We start from the raw sequence: 23793 nt of genomic DNA, 5'->3' as shown, positions 1-23793 counted from the left end.
CCTTCATCTCCACTTGGAACTGGAAGTATGATCATGTGATGCATAGGCAGTACCAACAGTGGCTCATTCCTTGCAGACAACGATTCCCTTTCACTTTCAGAATTGTTAAATGGGACGGATGTCGAGGAAAGGAAAAAGAATTAAGCAAAACTTTATGCACCTGACAACTGCGGTAAATCCAGATATAAAAGAGGAACTGCTGTCAGGGGGCAAGAGTTTTGTAGGATTATCTGAGGGGAACGAATAACCACTACTTCTGAAGAATGGTTTAAAGACCGAACTGTGAACTTCGTGAATTTCAAGTACTGCAGGAAACATTTTCTGGAGAGCCTGTTTTTCAGGCAAGGAACATTGTCCAATCACAAAGACTGAAGTATCTTATCGTGTTACACTAATCAAGGTGGTACACACTTTGGCAGCACCAGTTTTGTCAACAAAGAGGAAACTTTTTCTTAAGTAGCATCCATATTCCATATTTTTTTCTGCAACTAAATATTCCTTCCAAAGCAAAAGCTTTCGCCGATTCAATATAACACGCACACTTATCTTGCTGCAAGAATAAATCAAAATCCCGTTATTTTACGAAATAATGAAAACTACAGTTTTAAGAGCAACTAGTCTCCTCGTCAGGTGGTTACAGTGTAATAATACATTAAAAGAAGATAAGTTACGTATGTTAAAAAGAAAAAAAACGTTAGTAACCAACTTCGGTCATCATCAAACTGACAGTCTAAAAACACAGTTGTTGATCATTCAACGACCTGACTGTCTTGTCAAGTTTGTCTGCTGATTTACATAAAAGGATAAAAAAAAAAACTGTCAAACTTGTAGGTTCCATAATTTAAGTTGAAATTAGAAACTGCCCTAATGAGGGTATCAACTATTTTTCTTCTCTTGTTCGTTATTTGTTCTAAATAATAATTTACGCTTGCCAATCAAAACTATGGTTAATTGGTGATGTGTTGATAAATAAAGCAATTTTTGTATCCCCTTGCTAATTGCATATCTGTGTTCACTCGATCGCTAATCAGCAGATCTTGATTCAATTAAATGAACTATTTTACCAATTGCGCAAGGATCCATAGTCCACTCAGTTAATTAATTCCATACCCAGCTCTACTTTAGTTGCTCAGACTTTCATCTACTGTATATGGATAACTGTCAACAGCATCAACATTTACCCTTTTATAAATGGAGAAAGAGTAAAAGAGCTCCTGCTTTGAGATGCGCCTCGTCAGTCAACTAGTAAGGGTTCCCTAATTTCTTAAAACATTCCTGAAAACATGGACACAAATTCAGTATGCACGTAAAAAGCGGGATGTTAAAACTAAAAATTCAATGCTTTCTTTGTGATGGGAAAAGTTATGTATTATAGCGTGTGGAGGTTTTCTGAAAACCTGCAAAAGCGTCCGACGGTGGGGAATAGCCGTTCGGTCGTTAGCTTCACTCGAAGCTTTATCTATTTTTCTTAATAAATTAAAAGTAAATAATGCTACTTAGTATAGTAACTATTAGCGTTAATGGTAAGTAAAATGAATAATAAAATTAAACTTATGAATTAAATTACTTAAACTAGTAATTGCTTAATAGGCCTTAAGTTCGCGCGTGCGTAATATGTACAGTTGTGCTCAAATCTCATGCAACATGATTCTTTTTGTATCGTCCACATTCTCAGACTCAACGTGATGTTGCCAAGTAGTGTTATACTTTTTTTTTCTAATGTCATACATGTCGAAAAGTTTGTGAATTCACTGCTAGCCCTATTTTCCTTATGTTTATATAAATATGATCCCTTTTATGCACTGGTATAATTCGTAATCTGTGTGATTTGAACTGATTTTCTTTTTTTACGCTGCTAAGTTCAAAGTGCGGTGCAATAAGGTTAGCTGTGCCATCAATGAAAGCACACTTTACATGCTCCTCGGACTGGTCAACATAACTACTCTGCTGCATTATGACAGTAGACTTAATTAAGCTCAACAGTCATAACAACATTTTCAACGTAGGAATATGAATTAAAAACAAGTTTTCTTTGGATGTTGAAGCTTTCGGCTGTGTTTAAGCTGCCTGTATGTTGCAAAATGTTTTATGGGCCTAAAAAATAATCTAAGCCTTCTGAGATATAATCTGTTATTAATGAATTTATTTGTAGAGATTATCTGTTTTTTTGACGAATACAATAGGAATATGAATTACAACCAGTTTTCTTTGTTTGAATGTTTTGAAAGTTTTTAAGCTGCGTTTAAGCTGCCTATATATTGCAAAATTATTTATAGGCCTAAAAGAATATCTAAGCTTATGAGATTGTAATGTTTACTAATGTTTTTTATTTGTAGAGATTTCCTGTTCTTTGAGGAATAAAAGATGATTTTGATTATATGGAGAAGATAACCATTAATCGAAATATCATAAGTATTAATATCAAGGCGTATGGAACACTTGTTTTTCAACTGGTTTAAAATATTATTTTCTTAAAAGTCCTTCTCCTCGCTTTGGTGTATAATTTATTCTTTCATAAAGTAACTTGAAGAACAAGAATGTGTAGTTAACCTCATTTGCTTTCTGGCCAGAAATTGTTAATAGAGAGATGTGACTGTTAACTGTAAAGTAAAAAATCTAACACCTAGGCCTAGGAACATTATCTTGGCTTTGACAAAATAATGATTGCTTAGACGAATATTTGCTAGTATGCCATAATTTTTTAAATATTTAAGAATTATAACAATTAATTATGTATGAAATCCAAATATTCCTCTAACACATAATGTAAGTGTTTTCAAGATAATTTCATTTCGCTACTCAGTGTAGACCTACTAATGTTACACCGGGGGGTGGGTTATTGTTGCACTACACTAATGATACGTCACACACGCTCCCCTCACACGTTGACATCGGTGGGCGCATTCTACTTTTGTATATACATATTTAGATTTTTGTTTTTTTCAGCTTGTTGAGGTGTAAAAGCAATCAAATAGGACTATTTCAAATTTTATGTTGGCTTTGGAGCATTATTACTGTCATGACAGTTTTTTTTTTAGTTTTTTTTTTTTTTTATTTAACATTTGAAACTGATGCTGATGACGCCTTCATTTTGGTCAAATGCTTTAGCGATGTATGAACGAAAGTTTTGAAAATGTTTTGAAAGAGTTTTTTTCTGAAATTTGCCTCACGTGACATTTTCTTACAGTTTTGACATATATGACAGATTTCACTCTTATGAAACATATTATGTCCATAGTGTATGCAATAATTGCGTTTCCGCATTGAAATAATAGATAAATAGGGAGCATGCTAGGTTGCCAGTTAGTGAATTTTGAACGAAATCCTATGGAGTCATGTCGCATGAGATTTGAGCATCACTGTACCTGTCAAAGGTAAGAAGTAAATTACCTCGGAGGTTACCACAGCCACGGCGAACAGTTACAGTAAGAGTTACTCATTAGCAAGGCCTGCATCTCTACATTGTAATAGGAAATTAACCCTGAACAAAACTGAACGTTCTAACTCCAAGACAAAGACAATTTTGGAATACGTCAACGTCAACGTCAACATTTGTGATAAGTGCTTTACATTATTATGTATCTTTGGCCATGTCTAGGGAAAAAGGTAATGTACGGCAATGTCACAAAGTTTTATTAGTGGATCTACTCTTTAATGTAAGTTGTTTTGGTTGTTAAATAATTGTTTTGTTTATTAAATATAAGTAAGGTTGAAATTAAAATAAATTCCAATAGGCCATAATGCCGCACAAGATCAATATCCAAAAGCAACAGTTTGCTGCCTGATTCCCATTCAACTTGAAATCTTATGGAGGGACAAAGAATTCAGTGGTTAGAAAATCTCCTGATTGTTCATTACTTAATCTACAAATAAAAACAAATGTCATCGACCTACCTAAGCCACGGAATGTTTGGATCAATGATATGACAAAGTCATTCTGAATCAAAAATATTCAACGAAAAAATTACTGAACAGGGGACAGTGTTTGTTGGTAAGATTTACTTGAAATTGGTGATCAGTAATAGAATGCCACAGGGAAAAAAGTCAGTTTTGGATAGGCAAAACGTCACAGGAAAATTATTCACATTAATTTATGGTGGCCTTAACGCTGTACACAATCATCAGCTCAGCAGCTGCGACCAGCCCAGGATCAATTCAGTTGCTCACCAGATACAGTAGAGTGAGGGTGCGTCCTATGCCTCGGGAAAGTGCTACAAGATGCACGATTCATGCTAATTTTAACCCTAAAATAAAAATTAATGAGGTTAGAGGGTTGCAATTTTATATGATTGGAGGGTGGATACTCAAAATAGTAGTTCTTTAGATCTGAGGACGGACAGATAAAGCCTGCGCAATAGGTTTCATTTACAGAAAACTAAAAGCGAAAAAACTGCATATACTCGGTAACAAAACCCATACAACAGGAAAATTAATGCAAATGAGAGAGTGCTGAATATTCCTTTGTCTACCACGTGGTTCAAAGACTTGGCAGTGAATTCCAAGCAGCAGAAAGAAGCTGGGCGTCAATCACTGTATTTCCCCGGCTGATGCCTTCCTAGTTTTGAGCTCCAGGTTAAAAATCTCGATTCAATATCGTCGCGATTTAAAGGCAGTGATTCATTGACATCAGATCATATTGACTGACTTGGGGTTTTGTGGTTGAGTTTTACAAACATTTAAACGACCAAAATGGGTTGGATTTGTTTGATCATAATGATCACGCTTTATTTTGCAATATTGAACTGCAAATGATCAACCGAATTTATGTCTTTTGATACTTATATTCCTTTTTATGGGTTTTAGGGGAAGTTGTGAATTGCGTTTTCTTGAAATCTTATTGTTGTACAGTCAAACCTGTCTTTACCGGCAAGCAAATTTGCTGAGTAATTTGGTAATGCGAAAATTAACAACGTATGTACGTAAATTATTTGATAAATCTTTAATGTAAAGTATCTTTAGTGTAAAAAATATCTAGTAGTGGCTGCAGTATTAGGTCATCTAATTTAAAATCTGCTGTAAACCTACTCTTTAGAAGATAAGATATTTGTCTATGTCAGTCAAGGAATAAAGTAATAATAAAAGTTTTTTTCTCTCCTCGTTCAGGCGAAGGCCTTGGAGATTCCAGCACAAGAAGTGAATATCAGCATGAAGAGATGGTCTCTTCTTCCCCGGTGCACAAGTTATTTCCCCGTGGCTGTAGAGACCCAAATTTTGAAGATGTAAACAACACCAGCCTCTCTTTTACTGCACTATGTCATCTAGTGTCCTTTACCTTTGTAAAGACATCTGGTGGTGCAAGCAGAAATACCCTAGGAAAGCAGTATTTTTGTTTGTCTGGTGTTTTTACGTTGCATGGACCCAGTGGTTATTCAGCAAGGGGACCAACGGCTTTACGTGACTTCCGAACCACGTCGAGAGTGAACTTCTATCATCAGAAATACACATCTCTCACTCCTCAATGGAATAGCCGAGAATCGAACCCGCGACCACCGAGATGGGTCGCAAATACCATACCAACCACGCCACTGAGGCGCTGTGAAGGCAGTATGATAACCGACGGCAAGGCATTTTCAGCAGATCTGATTATAATAGTGATCTTCTCAATGCTTTTAAGAGTGGTACTGGACCTCCCCAGAATATTCGATGAATATTCTAGGGGAAAATTAGCGGCCCAGCTCGAAGTGATTTAGGTAATTCAGGAAACGGTACTAATGATCTCGAATCATCATCAAAGGAAAAGGTTTTCTGAGACTTAGCTGACCCTTTGACAAGTGCCGGCCACTCATATATCACAGTGCGACATAATATTTCTAAAATAAAACAAGTTCTCAGCTGTGGGTTTCATATAAATCCAAGTGAGCATCTTCAAGGAGCTCCTGACGGCGATGTTCCTAGAAACTCGTACGGTAAAAGTATACAAGTAGTCAAGAACAGTGGAATTAACCCTAATAAAGTTGATAATTATCCTTCCGTGAATATAACAAGTACTTTAACATATCGATTGCGCGCAAGAACTGGCGTTCTTCATTTGCCGTTTCGTACGCTTGCTGCAACCTCGCCTACTGGTTTTTAAAATCACTGTACAGAGATTTAATAGTCACGAATTTCTTCATAACATAATTAATACAAAAACATATATCATTTTGGGTTTCATAATAATCCAAAGAAACATGAACTCAGTATCCAACGAAATGCTGAAAAATTTAGGTGGGATACATTTCATATTTCGTCAACAATATCAAACAACACAGTAAACACTGTAGGCTCACCATATCCTCTTGAAAACAATTCAACATATTGCTCAGTCCAGGTACCGATGCAGAACAAAAAAGCTGATGTCTTCAAGGAAAAGGTGACTTTTCCCAGCAAATCGGAACGTCGTGATTTTCATAATCCCGAAAAGGACACACAAGATGGAACAGAAAAAAAGCAACATTCATCAGCTATTATGTCATTCCAAAAGAAATACGGTTATGTTAATCCTCTTTTTCCCAGAATTTGTTGATTATTCCATAAAACATAATCCCTGTGAGATGGGCATTTCAATAACTCGTTTTCCATATGTCTCCATAACTTTACCTCCTCCAAATCATTCTGAATTTCAAGGGCTATCTGAACTTTTATATGGGTGTGTTTCACCCTGTCGTTGCTCCATTCGTCATTACTACCATCAAAATCGTCTCTTTTGTTATTTTCATCCATGTCTTCTTCATTATCACAAATCTCATCTCGGGCATCGGCCACTAGACCTCTGGGATCACAGGTGTTACCTCAGATCGGCGAGTTCTTGAATCTGAAACCTTTCAGTGAGAAGATACTGTTGAGGTAAAAAAGAACTGTGATCAGCTCTTGACACTTCATTTCAGCCATGCACCACAAAAGTTCGCAAAACCTTACAAAGATCTGCTATGGCTTTAAAATCAACGTCCATGCTTTCCAACGCTATTAAACCCTCAACACAGCAGAGTATTATTTTAGTTCAGACACAGAATACAGCAGTTCTCAACTTCTTATCTGGTCTTGGACCTCTGAAACTAGAAAGTGAAAATATAGGGAGAGAGAATCCTGTTGGTCAGCTACCTAATTGCCACCCTGTTTCCAAATGCAATCTGAAATACGGAGATCACCCCTCGATTTCTGCATTTACGGATTTCTTCCATCTTGCCGAGAGGGTTACGTCCGCTGTCTTAAAAATTACTTTGGACCATTCAACGAACTCTGTCTGAATGAACTGTCATCACTGAAAGGTGGGTCTTCCAGTCATACTGAAGTTTTGCTGTCGTAGTGAGGGCACAACCAAATTGCATTATCACTTTGTGGGATGAACTAAGTGGAAATACATTATGACATGAAGCATTGGATGGTGATGGTGCGATAGTAGCGGTTTTTCCTTTTAATTCATTCTTCATAGTTAACCACTACTAGAATAGCACAATTTTCAGTTTGGAATAAACATACATTGTTCCCAATTGCTAAATTTTTTTGTTTTTTTAGAAAATGTTCAAGGAAGTGTTTTGGTGTGGGAAGAGGTGCAGTTAAAGGTTAGGTTAGGAGATTTGGAAGTTGTACATAACTTTATAATCATGGGAGAAAATGATATGCCAGCTTGCTTTTTGATAGGGATGGATTTTTTGAGGATGCATGATGTAACCGTAGATATAGGAAATGGGATTCTTAGTAATGGGGGTAGCACAATAGCTAGGATTCAGGATTGTAGTGCATTTGTAGCAAACTTTGTGGGGGTAATTGATATTGCTAGAAGTGAGAATGATTTGTTGAGTGAGGAGGAGATTGAGGAAATGCAAGATAAGTGCTTGGAGATAAGTATGTTGCGGCAGTGTGTCTTTGGGGGAGTACGTGTGGAAGATTGGCCGCCTGAGTTGGGTGTGTGTATAAGAGGGTTGCTAAACGGTTTGTGGTTTGTAAAAACATAGTGTACTTTTTGCATCAGGAAGGGGTGTATGGCAGGGAAGTGGATGTGCCGGTGTTTTCTGTTGAGTCAGCAGTGAGTATGTGTTTGTTGGTGCATGATCGGTTTGGGCATATGGGGAAGAATAAGTTGTGGGAGTGCATGAGAGAGAGATTCTATGCGCCTGGGTTGAATAGGATTTGTGTGGATGTGGCTGTTACGTGTGAAGACTGTCAGAGGGGAAAGTATCAGAGTGTGCATGTGAGTCCACCTGTGTTGTGATTGCAGATGAAAGAGTCGTTTGAAATGCTTGTGATTGATTGTATTTCGTTGTCAAAGACTGTGAGGGGGCATGTGGGAATGATTGTGATGGTGGATCATATGAGTAAATTTGCCTATGTGGTTCCCATCAAAGATAAGAGGAGTGAAACTGTAGCACGGATGGAGGGGCAAGTGATGTTGCCTATGTGTGTGTGTAAGCCGGCGAAAATGTTGAGTGATAATGGGCCTGAGTTTGTGGGGTGGGAATTTGAAGAAATGTTGAAGGAATGGGGTATTGTCCATGTGTATTCTACTCCATATATGCCCAGTGCGAATGGTTTGGTGGAAAGGACTGTTAGAACGATGAGTAAAGGCGACAATGATTGGGTTATGTATGTAGGACGTGCAGTTTGGGTATATAATGCCACACTGCAGAAGAGTATAGGTATGTCTCCTTGTAAGTATGTGTTGAATTTTGAAAGGATTGTTAGGCCGTGGCTGGGTCTGTCAGAGAGTGATCGAGATTTGTGGAAGAAAGCGAGTGAAAGGTTTGAAAGTTTTAGGGTTGGAGATAAGGTGTTGAAAGAGGTGGTTGAGAAAGGGAGAATGAATGTGAATAAGGTAATGGAGAAATTTGAAGGGCCTTCTGAGATTTTGGAAGTGGGACCAAGTGGATTGAGTTGTGTTGGGGAAATTGCGAGTAGATTGGGGTGTGGATGAGGTTAGGGCACACCATAACCAGCTCCGTAAGTGGAGGGAAGTACCCCAGTATGTTCGGGAGAATGCGATGAGTGAGTGGTTGAGGGTGAATAAATGTGAGCCGAGTGTTAGTGAGCAAATGGGTCTGGAAGATCGGCAGTTGGTGTTGGTTGAGTATGGAAGGAAGCGGAAAAAGGTAAGGAAAGGGAATGAAAGGGAGAGACATGAGCTGCATGATAGAGGGGTTAGTGTTAGGGTAAAAATGGTGGATAAGGCTACACAGTGTAATACAGATGACTTTGAGGGGAGGAATGATACATATAGCGTGTGTGGGTTTGAAATGTCAGGGTTTGGTGAAGTTTCACCAGGAAGGGAATCAGGTAGTAAGGATGTAGTTGGCAGTATGAATGAGTCTCTTCGGGAGTTTGGCAGGAGTGTAAATGAGGTAAGTAGGTAAGTGATTTGGTGGCAGAGTTATGAGAGATGTTCGGACAAGAGTTGGAAGGGGTAGATGAGATAGTGAATGGGATTTGGGTGGATGGTAGTGAGGGAGATGTGTTGCGGAAGGCTATTTAGTGTGGGTGTTGTGAGTGAAAGGAGACGTTGTCAAATGTAACAGGGGAGGAAATATGGAGGAGTTATGAAGTTACATTTGACAACGTCTGTGTGTGTGTGTGAGAGAGAGAGAGGGTGTAATTGCTGTATGGATAGTTAACGACTGTATTGGCTGTTAGTGAGTTCTGGCTGGGTTGTCTGCTGGTAGAGATTAGAGTTCTGAGTTGTTTTTTTTTTTGAGTCGGTCTTTGGTGAGAGCTGGTGATAGGTAGTAGTGTTGGAGGAGTCTATTGAAGGCATTGATAGTCAGCTGAGTTGTGTGTTTTTGTTGTTATTTGGTGTTGTTAAGTTAGTGTTTTAGCTTAGAGTTGTTGTGCCTGTGCTGTTGTGATTTTTTGTGTTGTTTGTGCAGTGGTCTTTTGTTGTTATATGTGAGGTTGTGTTCCTTGGTTGTTGGTTGTGTTGTTAGGTTGTGGTTATGTTCCTTGGTTGGTTGCTGTGTTGTAGAGTTGTGGTTGTGTTCCTTGATTGTTGTTGTTGTCCTTGGTTGTTGTGTTGCTGTTGGGTTGTAGTCCTTGGTGTTGTTGTGGTGTTGTGGTTCTTGGTTGTTGTTGTTGGTTTCCCAGTGACCTTAACCAGCGGACAGCACAGGATAGCCCTCGAATAATTGGATTGATTGGTAAGTATACATGTGTTTTGTTTTTTCGTTTGTTTTTGTATAGTGTTGGTAGGTACATGTGTTTTGTTTTTGTTTTGTTTTGTATAGGTGTAGGTTAATTGTCCTGCTGTATTTGTTGTGTAAAGAAGAAAGTGTGACTGAGGGTGGGTTTGGAAGATGGATCGATTAGGTTAATGTGGGGAGGGGTTGCACTTGTTTTTTTTAGCTTGTGATCCCGCCACAGGGTTAGTTGCATCTTTAGGGCGTCTGCTGACCTTGTTTTGTTTTAAACCTCCAGTCTCAGATTACGAAATTACTTGTCATAATATTTTGATTCGCACATCGTTTCAACAAACTGTTAGCTTTAGTCTCATGATACGCCATTTGATTGGACAATCTCTGATACGCACTTTTAGTACAATGTCTAATTTCCAATTTCTACATGAACTTATTTTGAATGTCCTCTAGGTACTTTATAAATGTGCACCAACTTTTGAATTCTTATTTCATATCCATCAGAATTAGTATCTAAACGGCTGCAGGAAATAACGCAGACACCGAAACTTCAAATTTCCCTATGAAACCTCCTATAACACTTGCGACATTTACCCTCCTAACACTTGCGAGGTGCTCAATTGCAGAATCTTAAGCAAAATATGAAAACAGAGAGAGAGAGAGAGAGAGAGGAGAGAGAGAGAGAGAGAGAGAGAGAGAGAGAGAGCCTTATGAAAAACGAAATAAACTTTTACTAAAATGCCTACGGTATGGCGTATATTTGTGTTAAAATTTACTTAACTTTACACCAAAACGAAGTCCTTAAGGAAATGATAATGCAGGCTTTTCATCTTTTAAGCTTTACTCTACCTGCGTTAATATTCTCTTCTCTCTGACTTTTCAACCTTTATAACAAAATGCAACTGCGAGGTTTCCCTCCTGTTACATCTTTCTTATACCTACTCTTTAGCGGGTTAGTGCAGTCAGTGGACTTCATGCGGTGTACTGTAGGCATTACTTAAGGTTCTTTGCAGCGTGCATTTCGGCCCCTAGCTGCACCCACTTTCTTTCCTTTTACTGTAGCCTACCTCCATTCATATTCTCTTTCTTCATCTTACTTTCCACCTTCTCCTAATACTTGATTCTTAGTGCAACTGCGAGGTTTTCCTCCTGTTACACCTTTCCAACCTCACCAGAACGCATGGGTGGCAGTAGCATATTTTCCAGGGGGGCCAAATTATAGTAGATATTATATATATATATATATATATAATATATTATATATATTATATATAATATATATATATATATATTATATATAGTATATATATATATATATATATATATATATAATATATATATATATATATATATATAATATGCAGTGGAATTGCGATGCCAATAATTTAAGTGAAGCAAGATGCAATAAAAAAGAATACAGAAAGTGACATTGACCTTTTTTTCAATAGCTCCTTAAAGTACTGTTCAACTGAAATCAAACATTTCTTGAAGGAATAACGCACTTATATCCTGCATATAAATATTATACAATATAATAAGACTATCTTTGATTTACTTAAAATGAATTAGCTACTGAAGAATGGAAGGAAAACAAAGTGATGTAGTTAAATGTAATACATTTTTTCAAGTTAGTTACTGTTAATTTGAAAAGGAACTGTAATCGCCTGTGGTCACAGGATTTCAGGGTCTGGGGAGAGATGGTTGGCTAGTTCCCTCCCTTTGCCACTACATGCCGGTGCCAATGTCAGAACGATATTTAATATGTAGTATAGCTACCATGGATCGTCTGTTGTCTAATTTGTCATGGTACAGCTGCTGATCGCCGGTACTCGTTGTTGTTGAAGATTAAACTGGCATTATGCTAGAACGGGCTCTTGCTCATAGAACAGCCCTCTTCCTCGCTCCATTAGCGATTGACATGAATTTTACTTTCAAAACAAATATTTCCCTACAGCTGCACATGACGATCCTTAAAAATAATCCTTTTAATTATGTATAAACACTTCTTAAAAGAAGATCTCGTCTGAAGTGACGTCACAAAACAAAGAATCCTATTGTAGCTAATACACTTCGCTCTCTTTAAAAAGGGTGTAACGGGAGATTGTTTTTTATTTTTTTTTTAAAAAATATCGTAGCTCATCTAATTGTTAGCAAGAAATGCAATTTATCAAGATACACTGAAAAACACTAAATTCCAAACAATTTTTATCATCAAAACAACAATGATCCTGTTCGTTTGAGTGAACTTACCAGGTGTTTTCATCTCCTAGTTCCTGCAACGTCAACGACAAGTGATAGAAAATCATAATCTAGTCGTCAGTGTCATCAATTCACTGAAGTTATCAGTGTCCTGATAAGGACCTGATAGGCAAGAAAACCTTCCCAAGATTCAGGTCCCTCTAAGGTCTGTTGAGATACTAGTAGGTACCTAGGTAGGTATAACTTAGCCTACCTACTATACCTAGCTACTACCTAGGTAGGTAGGACCAAAAAAAAAAAAAATAGTTAGCCTAAGTATACTAGTACCTACTTCTGTTCAGGAAGGTGGTTCTTTTGATGGGTGATGAATTTTCATCTTTTTCAGGCTTAGCTTTTAGATCCAATAAATCTGTGGCCAATTAATATACCTAGTAGGCTAGTACCTAGCCTATTAGTTCATGATGTAGGGCCTATAGGGCTAGTACCTAGCTAGTAGGTATACCTACTACTAGCCTTAGTGGCTAGTACTAATACTAAAATAGCTCAGCTGTATAGCCTATTTAATGCCGTAGGCATGGGCCTAGTCTACCTACTAGGCATACCTAGGTACCTAGCTATACCTAGGTAGTAGGCTAGTTAACTACGCTCAGGAACATGGATACCTAAGTTATCCTAGCTGGCTTGTTGCCCACTAAATAGGCTAGTTATTACGCCCATTACCTACTACCTAAAGCCCCTGCCACAGAGGGGCAAATGCACGGCGGGCAGGCACTGTTACCAATCTTGTGAGTGGATCGCAGTCACAAGTGTGGTCCAAGTCATGGGTTAGCCTGACTGTGACTACTGCCTCCCTTGGACGGTTTGATCTGGTAACACTGTTGAAAAGTGAGAGAATTACGGGCAAATCAGAGTGCCCGTCGTGGCTTTGCCCCTCGTGTGGAAGGGGCTTAATAGACCTAAAATGGGGTGCTGGTACTTGTGCCATTGATGCCATGCCTACGTTCATGGTATGCGGATAAGGTATCTTTTTTGTTATTGGTAAATCTAGGGTACTTATCTGCGGCGGCCCAGACTATGGCAGTTGCTGTTTGTTCCGATACGTAATACAAACCCTCGGTCCTTTAACAATAGGAAGGTAACTAGCGGCAGCTGGGACGGTCGTAAGCTTCGAACAAGGGGAGAACGGTAGTTAACTGCTTGTCCGATCGTGCGCGCGCGCCCACCGAGAGGTGAAGAATCACTTTTGCTTTCGGCCGCGGGGTGTGAAGGACGTGTTCGTCATCGCTCTCTGCCCGCTTCATCGTCGTATGCTTTGTTTATATTGTGTTTTCTATAATGGTTTGGTTTGACTTGAAAATGAAACTGTAAGTACACTGTTTTTGTTTCAATTTTCATACTTAATTATGAATCACCATGGAGCTATCGCCGTAGAGACGGCGATTTCCGCTCTTTTCATGAATTGAACCCTTGAATTATGTCTCGGTGCCGAGGGCGTTAACTCGCGCCGAGTCATGTATTTTGGGCGAAAGTGTGTAATTGAAAGATGTAAGTACTCTTTTTCATTATATTTTTGCCCTGTGCGTTCGTTGCCGAGAGCTTGATTGCGCTCGGCAAGAGCCTCTTATTTTGTATGAATAGAATGCATGAAAGTGGATTCGCAATGCAGTTTTGTTTCTTTTCATTTTCATTTATTAATTGCATCAAATTTAATTTTGGATCAATTTCCGCTCTTACCCGGGAATTAATCCTTACGATTTATTGCTGTGAAAGTGAAAATAGCAAGTGCAGTATTGTTCATTTTCATATATATTTATGAATAGCATCATATTATTATGGATCAAGTTTCCGCTCTTACCGGGAATTGATTTTTCCCTCTTTAAGTTCTATGAAGTGAATCGCAAGTGCAGTATTCTGTTTCATTTTCATATTACTTTTCACTGCTGTGCGGGGGTAGGGGAAGCGAAGGTCTGCCAGGAAGTCGTCGGAAAGCTCTCCCGCGACTCCCTTGGTATCCGATTCTTCGTCTTCTTTCCTGCCCCCCCTGCCTCAGCTTCCTCGTATTTTGTTTTTTGGGGTCTTCCTTCCGTTCGGGGTGGGGCATGTCTCCCCCCCCGTGCGTGAGGGAACCCCTCTTACTAATCTGTCTGTGCTACCGCAGGTGCTACAGCCGTGGGAGACGACCTTGGACAGGTATGGACCACTGCGGCTGCAGGGCGTGCCTAGCATCCACGATCTGCTGCAGAGTCTAGCGAGGTCTGGGGCGGTGACCTTGGAGTGGTCTCCACTACAACCTTCACGCCGATTATGCTACACTCCCCATGCTGTGTCCGGTGACGCCGTCTGCCGCTTCTAGGGCCGGGGTCGCCGCCGTACGAGGAGGGGGTATGCCGCGCCGCCTGTGTTTTTTTCTTCGTGTTGCCTGCCCCAGACTTCCCCGCTGTTCCAAAGCAGCTCGCCCTGGACCGGCCGCCAGTACCACGCTGGCTGCCGATGATTCTACGAGGCGATGGCTGGGCCTGCCGTACCTGTCGCTGATGTGGTTCCCGCTACTGGCTTGGCTGTCCCTTCTGTGTTTACCGCTGCCGCTGTTCCTGCCGCTCCTGAGCTGGTTGCTGTTCCTGTCGCTCCTGGTTCCTGCGCCTGTCCATGCTGGTCCTGCCCATGGTGTGTCTTCCCCCGTCCCAGGTCCTTCCGGACAGGTGCAGTCGGGCCGTGTTGCTTCCAATAGGCCCGACTCCGGCCTGGGATGGAGGACCTGACGACTGTCCTGCGTGAGCTGACGAAGAAGAGGAAGGTGTCATCTTCGTCTTCGTCTGTTGCTGCCTCTTCCCCTTCGACTTCTAAGGCCCATAAGCCGAAGAAGAAGAAGGCTGCCTCCCCCCCCTAAGAAGTCTCCTTCGGGAACTTCTAAGGGCCCGTCCCACCTCGGTGGGACGGGGGGTCCTTCTGCTGGTCCTCCTGCTCCTTCGGGAGCGGGGCCCGTCTCCCCTTCCGTAAGGAAGAGATAGACGGGGACCAGAGGAGTATCGGTTAGCTCTGGTACTTCCTCGCCTGGTGCTAGCGGCGATGCCGCTACGCCAGGTTCCGGGCTCGGTCTCTCGTTCGCGGGAGATCCCGAGTGTACGCTCTCCCCTCGGGAGACCGTGCAGCCAAAGTTTCGGCGCCAGAGTTCGCTCGGCGCCAAGACCACGGCACGGAGCAGAAGGCTGGCGAGAACCGCTCAGGTGACTCTCGCCAGGCCAGCGGCCGCTCTCGCAGCGGACCAGCTGGTAACCGGGTTTTGTTATTCCCCCTAAGAAGACTCCTTCGGGAATTCGAAGGGGCTCGTCACTTCCGGTTGTGACGGGGGGGTTCTTCTGCTGGTCCTCCTGTTTTTCCTCTTCGGGAACGGGGCCCGTCTCCCCTTCTGAGAAGAAGAAGGCGGGGACCAAGGGTGTGCTGGCTACCGCTGGTACACCCTTGCCTGGTCTTGGCAGCTCTGCTGCTAAGCCAGGTACCGGCTCGGTTTCTCGTCCGCGAGAAGTTCCGAGTGTACGTTCTCCTTCGGTGTGACCGTGCAGCCAAAGTTAAGACGCCTGAGTTCGCTCAGCGTCATGACCGAGGCACGGAGCAGAAGACTGTCGAGAGCCGCTCAGTGAACTCTCGCCAGGCCAGCGGCCGCTCTCGCAGCGACCAGCCGGTACCTCGGGTGGACGTGACGGTCTCTGACCGGCCACGGGTTGGAGGCTGGGAAGAGGTCCCCCAGGTCCCCTCGACCGACGGTACCAGCCTCGGCTGGTACCAGCGGTTTGACGTGCCGCGAGGACGCTCACCGGTCTCACGGCGAAAGCGAGCTCTGCAGGTCACCTGACCGCCGCTCCCACAGGGACCGGGCGGATACGGTGACCAGCAGCAGCTCGTCTGACGCACGGGACCGGGGTCGACGTGCTCAGTCGAGCCGCTCGCCACAGGTGAGCGGCACGGCCAGGCCTGCAGATCGATCCCCACCGCGGGTTGGTGATCGGCTGCAGCCCCCCACGTACGCTGGTCCTGCCAGCGAGCGGGGGGGGGGGTGGGGGGGGAGCGTCAGGTCTGTCTCTCCACTACCTTCAACTTCCTCGGGCTACACCGGGAAGAGCGAGGTAGCTAGGGTGATCGTGAGAGGTGCGCCGCTCACGATCCCCGTCACGACGCCGCACGTGCCACGTATGGTCTTAGGACCAACCAGGACGTACGCGCAAGTGATTGGAGGCGACCGTCAGGGGGAGAGGGGGTAGCGTCAGTTCTGTCTCTCCGATACCTTCAACTTCCTCGGCATACGCCAGGAAGAGCGAGGTATATAGGAGTGATCGTGAGGTATGCGCCGCTCACGATTCCGTCACGACGCCGCACGTGCCAGGTTGGTCTTAGGACCAACCAGGACGTACGCGCAAGTGATTGGAGGCAACCGTCAGGGATCTGTTGCTGGTCCTTCTTCTGAAGGAGGAGGGTCCTGGGAGCTGCTCTTGTTGGAGGGACTGGACGGTCCTACTCCTCAAGACGCTGTAACTTCCGAGATTCAGAGTAACTTTACCCAGGTTATTGCACTGATTCGTCAGCACAACGACCGGGGGGAAGGATCGCCGCTCCCACCAGCAGAGCCCATGTCTCTGCTCGAGTCGTTTTGGGGCCCGAGAGGGAACCCAAACCGACGGTGGGTATGCCGCGATTGGAGCTTGCCGATTCTGTCTTGAACCAGTCTCTCTCGTCTCCGGACAAGAAGGCTCTCTCAGTTCTGGCCGGTCGATCAAGCTACTTCCACCTCCTCTACTGCGACAGCGGCGTTTCTACGTGTCTTCGGACACCGTATTTAAATACTCCTTCGGTCCTCCTGAGAGGTTTCGACCTCGACGAGGACTGGAATGAGTCGAGGACGGTATCGGCTCTCTCCTGTCAGGTGTCGATCAGCCCCACCCAGACGACGTTCACAGTGGCGGCAGACCCTTACCTACAGTGAGAGTTCGTAACCCTCCTCGGGAAAACGTTTTCTCCTGACGATACGTTTTCCCAGACTCTGAGAGCCATCGCCGCAAGGCGATGGCTGCTCCTACTCTTCTCCAACTGCTAGTTCCACTGGGAAGGAGGCGAGCGAGTATCCAATTCCTCCCCCATTCCCTCCCTCTCTCCTTACGGCTACGAGGGAAAGGGGAAGGATCCTACAGAGATTTCTCTGTAGGATCCCACGTTGGGGACTGCGCTACCAGGGGGGACCTTCGGGTCCTACCTGACGTAAGCCCCGGTAGTTGAGGAGGGATCCTGCCCCATTCCTCGTTTTCCTTATACGGAAATCGAGAGGACCAACCACAGCCGATATCGTTTGACGAATTCGGTGGGGGTTTCGCAGACTGCTTAGAATTCTACGGAATTTCTAGCGCATTCAGTGTTAGAGTTTCTTACGATCTCCAAACACATATGCGAGACCACGGTCCAAAGTGAGCGAGACGAGAATCCCCGATATGTTACACGATAATCGGGAACCTCGCCTATGCTCGAATTCCTGGAATTTCTAGCATTAGGAAGAAGACTGCTGCTGAAAGAAGACTATCTCACAGTAGGCGACCAACCTGGAATAGAGAAGAACGGACGGGAATATCCAGTTTGGCTGGAACTATCGTCTTAGTATTCTGTTCACCATTGAAGCTTTCCTTCGAGGAAGACTTCTCCTTCACTCTCTTTAATAGAGAACGAAGGTGGTCGATCTCCAATCCTTATGTTTGTTTTCTTGAAGGAAAGAATTTAGGATGGAGATCGTTGTTCAGAATCCTACAAATATACTACGTATATTAACCTCGCGACATGATTCTGCTAAGCAGTTGAATGGTCCGAGGGGTAGGCGCATATCCTGGTTATTCTACGGATTGCGACTTAGACGAAAAGTATTCTAATTGAACTGCAAACCGGGTTGTTGCCTGCAACCTCCCAGGAGTTTCCAGTTTCAATTTTATATACTTATGGTGTTGTCACAACAACACCATTTAAGCTTTTATATTTACCGAAATTCGTTTCGCTTAAATATAATTGCTCGAGCATATCTTTTTATGCTCGGTGGTTCTAGCCGAACGCATTCCTTCGTGGAAAGGATTACTTGGCAACTCAGGATGACGAGTCAGCGACAGCTACTGCGTATTGAATTGCCCGAGGCATTTCAGTATCAGCTGCCGCTTTGAGATAGACGGTTGTTTATGTCTTTCTCACGCTGCTTTGATTGAATAACAACCGTATCTCTGCCCAACAATCACGGACTTAAGTCTCTGATTAACGGGATTCTCGCATACATGAATGACCATCTACTGCTGTGAAACGCTAGTATTCATCGTCTTCGGTATTGCGAGAATTTTAAACAGATATCTATTCGACTCTCATCTTTCTGTTTACCGCACGGTAACAGAATTCTGTAATAGTCTCTTGCTGCATCGTATCCGATAATGCGAATGATTTTTGCGGAATCTGAGTTTTGTCCTCAAAAATATCTTGTATTCGGAGGTGTAAACAATTGTTCATTGTTCACCCTGGATTAGCAGATGTTGAAAGACATCGCCTACTCCCACACCTGCCAGCTCTACTTCCAAACGTTCAGACCCTAATGAGAAGCAGTTTCTTCAACGCGGCTCTCCCCTGTGTTTCATTACTGAAGAACGCCCTGCTTTCATTGCACAACGGACAGCAATGAAATGGCGGTTAGCGTTTTCAGTCATTTTGTAAGCACAGGTTTAGAATCTTGAGATTCCTTCTCTCGATTCAGCTGGAAGACGTAGGTTGCATTCATTGCCTACCTTCGTCTTCAACGTCACATAGTGTTGTTTTCTCTTTAAGCTGAGATTCAACGTCTATGAGATTTTTCTTGCCATCAGGGACCTCGGTCTTTTGAAGGCAATTGACTTTCGCCTTTTGAGTTTATGCATTAAGAGAATCATCGCCGCGCCGTCCGGCATCGGTGACTAACAAATATTTTATTTGTTGGTCTCTCAGCATAACTCTTTAAAGGGCGAAGGTCACGTGACTTACCCGGATGCTTGGACAACTTGCCTCTACTGATTCCGAACCAGTCAGTCGGCAGCTGTCAGAGCTCCCGAGTCAGTTACGAACTATGCTGTGGACTTAGTTCGGTTGTTCCAGAGCAATCATTACTTCGTCCTTAACATAGCTTGTCCGTTATATGAGTTACTGTATCATTAAACCAAAGTCGAGAAGAGGGATAGGTCATACGACTATTCCCTTCTTTTCGTCTTAGGTAACTGCATGACTTCTCTTGAGAAGTCAAGCACAAAGGGATGGGGATTTGTGACGCTCGATTTCGTACCGATCTTCGTAGCGAAGACTCAGAACCCTTCGGTAACTGACGATTGGTTCGAGTCCTTCACAATACCCTCCCTAATGGACTTCACCGCCTCCGATACGAAGGCTATGCTGCTTTGTCCTGTGAAGGTGCGACGGAACTGTCTGAAGAAACTCGACACCCAGGATGAGTGGACGCCTCTTCATCATTCTCTCGCGTTCCGCAAGAACTTCTCCGTGGCGCAGGTAATGAATGGAACGGCAGGCGCCTGGTCCAACCGGTACCGCATGCACCTCTTACTACTTCAGGATATTGCCCACAGTTCCTTGGATCTTTTTCCTTGGGAACCGTGGTGGTTGCTCAACACGTTGTGTAGTTAACCCAGACCCTCGCAGGCTGAACAGCATCGAGTCCTGGTGTGACCGTAAGAATGGATGAGGAATGAGAGTGTGACTGGCTCCTCTTCCCATCTTTTTCTTCCCTCTACCTCTGGGTAGAGGGACACGGTCGTCACCCTGCTGGGTAAGGACGAGGATGCAGGTGAGCTATCAATAGAGCACCATCCTATCCCTTTCAGTAGGGATAGGAGTAAATATCACCACTTCCTCCGACAAGGGGGAGGAAGTGGATGCCAATTTGAGACAAACCCATCATTTTATGATTGTCTCTTGCAAACAGGAACAAGTTCTTGCTTGCTGGTACGAAGAGATACGCTTGCCTCTCTCTTAGTACTTGGCCCAGAGGTCTGACCATTGATCCTGCGGTGCACTACCCCGATCAATCGGACAGAGGTTTGGATCCCTCCCTTCGCCCTTGCTTACGACCAGGGAGGCACTCCAGGGTTGGACGAACACCAGTCTGTTCACCAAAAAGACTCAGATTCCTCCCACCAAGAAGTGAGTCTTCCTATTGTTAAGACCGAGGGTTTGTATTACGTATCGGAACAAATGACAATTTGTCGAAAATTGCATTTTTCCTAACTATACAAACCTGAGGTCCTTTACATATAGTCCCACCTCATGCCACCCCTCACTCTGCAACTTTTTGCATGGGCCTAAAGCAAAAGTGATTCTTCACCTCTCGGGCGCGCGCACGATCGGACAAGCAGTTAACTACCGTTCTCTGCCCTTCGAAGCTTAACGACCGTCCCAGCTGCCGCTAGTTACCTTCCTATTGTTTAAAGGACCTCAGGTTTGTATAGTTAGGAAAAATGCAATTTTCGACAAATTGTCATTTTTCTATGCAGTTTTACCTACTGAACAAGAATTTGAAGTAATATTTATTCGGACAACTCTAATTTACCTTTGAACTCTATCCTACGGTAAAGGGGACCCCCATTGGGAACCGGGGTTTTGGGTGGGGAGAAACCACTTGGGGGTAGGTTTTGCCGTGTATTGTGGTATTTCCCATTATTTATGACATTTAAAACACGAAATACAATTGAAAATAAGAGATAACAAAAGCATCGATAGTGGAGCCGTTTCACATCCAAATCCCATCTACTAGCTACTACTACTATTACAACACCGAATCCTACTACGCATGCGCCAATTCTACTGCGCATGCGCTAGTTGTAAGGGAGGTTTTGTTCTAAATTCAGACTTCTTAGTGAGGAAAAAAATGGGGGTGTACGGGAGGGGTACATGTATTTAGCCAATCACATTGCAGTATGACCCCTACATTGCTATAGGACCGAATGAAGAATTGGGGGGTAACCATACATTGAGTTACATAAATTCATTTTCCTAATTTGTTTTTTAATCATGTTATATGAATTCTAGTGTTTGTTCCTGTTACCTTTATCATAGTATTTGTATAATATTTGTTTTGTTTTGTCCTCACCTAATAATTTTGCCTTAAATACCTTGAAATATTAAGTTATAATTGAGGACAGACACCTGAAAATGCCTACGTGGTTGGACTAGAAGTGGGTGTTAGGACGATTCGATACCTACCTTCCTGTCGGTTACATGAAATTGCAAGTTGCTTGGGATATTCCATACATGATTTATACACAACTCACTCCCTCCCCTTTCCAGTATTCACGTCTGACTATTTAAGTTTCATCATTAAGAATACACTTCATACCCATAACAATTTCTTTGTTAAAATTTGACCTTATTGGAACATCTACTTATATATATTCCATTATATCCTTTTACACACATTTCAATTTACAAGTTTTTCTCCCTTCTCTTTCCATTATCCACCTCTGTCTAATAATGCTCATAATTTTACAATCTTTTCTCACCCATAAAAATTTTTTTGATAAAATTTTACTAATTATTAGAACATTTTCATTGGTTATATCTTAGGCTACCTTCAAGTTTGTCTTCCTTTACGGTGGAGGGGGGGTGGTTCCGGGGGGCTCTGCCCCCACTGGCCAGATAATATGTTCTATTAGGTTAGGTTAGGTTAGGTTAGTATGTTAACCTATAAGTTGGTCTTCCTTCAAGTTTGTCTTTCTTGAAGGGGGGGTTCAGGGGGCAGAGCCCCCCCGGTCAGGTAACACGTTCTACTAGGTTAGGTTAGGTTAGGTTAGGTTGGTGAAGCTAGGTTGGTTATATCTTAGTCTACCTTCAAGTTTGTCTTCCTTTACGGGGGGGCCGCCCCCCGGTCAGGTAATATGTTCTACTAGGTTAGTATGGTAACCTATATATTGACCTTCCTTCAAGTTTGGCTTTCCTTAAGGGGGGGTACATGGGGGCTACGCCCACCAGTCAGGTAACACTTTCTACTAGGATAGGTTAGGTTAGGTTGGTGAAGTTAGCTTGGTTATATCTTAGTCTACCTTCAAATTTGTCTTCTTTTACTTGGGTGGGGGAGAGGGTACGGGTGGGCTCTGCCCCCCCCGGCCAAGTAATATGTTCTACTAGGTTAGGTTACACAACATATTGCAATATTATTTCCTTTAATAATATACACAATACCTTAGGTTTCATAGAAATTAACCCTTTAGCGCTGATTGGACGTATTAAATGTCGACATAAATTGTCTGTCGGGTGCCGATTGGACGTATGGTACGTCGATATAAAAAGTTTTTTAAAAATTCACATAAACATACTTATAGGCCTACCAGGCAAAAACTTTTGAATCACACGCCTTGGGGGATGCTAGGAGCTCACGGATCAAGGTGTTGTTTTGTTTACAATCGTTACGCAGGCGCGCAAGTACGAATTTCTTTCTTATCGCACTAAAAAGTATCAGTGACACATCTCGGAAATTATTTCGTCACTTTAACATAATTTTTACACCATTTTAAATTAGTCGTTACATGGCGTATTACATGTGAAAATGTGCACAATTTCGTGTAAAATACAAAACAAAAAAATACTCATGATTGTAGCTTTTATCAGTTTTGAAATATTTTCTTATAAATAACGATAAGTGCCAAAATTTCAACTTGCAGTCAACTTTGACTCTACCCAAATGGTCGAAAAATGCAATTGTAAGCTAAAACTTATATTCTAGTAATATTCAGTCATTTACCTTTATTTTGCATTAAGTTGGAAGTCTCTAGCACAATATTTCGATTTATGGTGAATTTATGAAAAAAACTTTTTCCGTACGTCCGCGCAGTAACTCTTCCGAAAAAATCATAAATTTGTTCCGACACGGCATACAAACCTTCGGTCCTTTTACAATAGGAAGGTACTAGCGGCAGCTGGATAGGTCGTAAGCTTTCGAACAAGGGGTTCGGTAGTTTAACTGCTTGTCCGACAGGCGCGCGCGCGCGACTGGGAGGTAAACAAACCACTTTTGCTTTCGGCCTCACAGCGAGTGGACGTGTGTGTTCGACGCTCTCTGCCCGCTTCTCGTCGTTTGCTTTCCTGAGTATATGGTTGTGTTTGTGTATGAAAGAATCATTGTAAGTACAATCATTTCTCTCTTTCCAATTAATTGTGATTTTTTGGTCGATGATGGATTCTCCTCGCCTCGCTACCCCACGGAGACTATGCCCCGGGTACCGAAGGGCGTAAATGCGGAAAGTTCCCGCTTCATTCCCGGAGATTGACCCTCATATTTTGTGCGCTCGGTCTCGGTGTCGGGGCGCGAATGCACCCGAGCCGAGCCATGTGAAGTTTGTAATAATTGGTCGGAGGCGCAGTGGACTTTGTATGAGGGCAGGAAGAAGCGAAGGCCTGCAAAGGAGTCGTCGGAAAGCTCTCCCGCGACTCCTTTGGTTACGGACACTTCGTCTTC

General features: G+C 42.9%; 1 protein-coding gene across 6 annotated transcripts in view; it reads left to right on the top strand.

Annotated features, from left to right (window-relative positions):
* LOC135200312 (uncharacterized) overlaps positions 1-23793 on the top strand; it is a 338907-nt gene that overhangs the window by 36798 nt on the left and 278316 nt on the right. For 3 of the 6 annotated variants that reach the window (XR_010311260.1, XR_010311261.1, XM_064228895.1), the window contains exon 1: positions 12146-12501. The exons of 1 other annotated variant lie outside the window; for it this stretch is intronic. The gene's annotated coding sequence lies outside the window, so the exon portion shown is untranslated. Of the gene's footprint in view, positions 1-12145; positions 12530-23793 lie in introns of those variants that run through there. 2 more of the 6 variants (XM_064228873.1, XM_064228863.1) reach the window with 2 other exon arrangements.

Source organism: Macrobrachium nipponense, chromosome 23 (genome assembly GCF_015104395.2).
Source record: "Macrobrachium nipponense isolate FS-2020 chromosome 23, ASM1510439v2, whole genome shotgun sequence".
Taxonomy (NCBI): domain Eukaryota; kingdom Metazoa; phylum Arthropoda; class Malacostraca; order Decapoda; family Palaemonidae; genus Macrobrachium; species Macrobrachium nipponense.
Note: the sequence above shows the minus strand (reverse complement) of the source record. Positions and strands in the feature narration are given on the sequence as shown.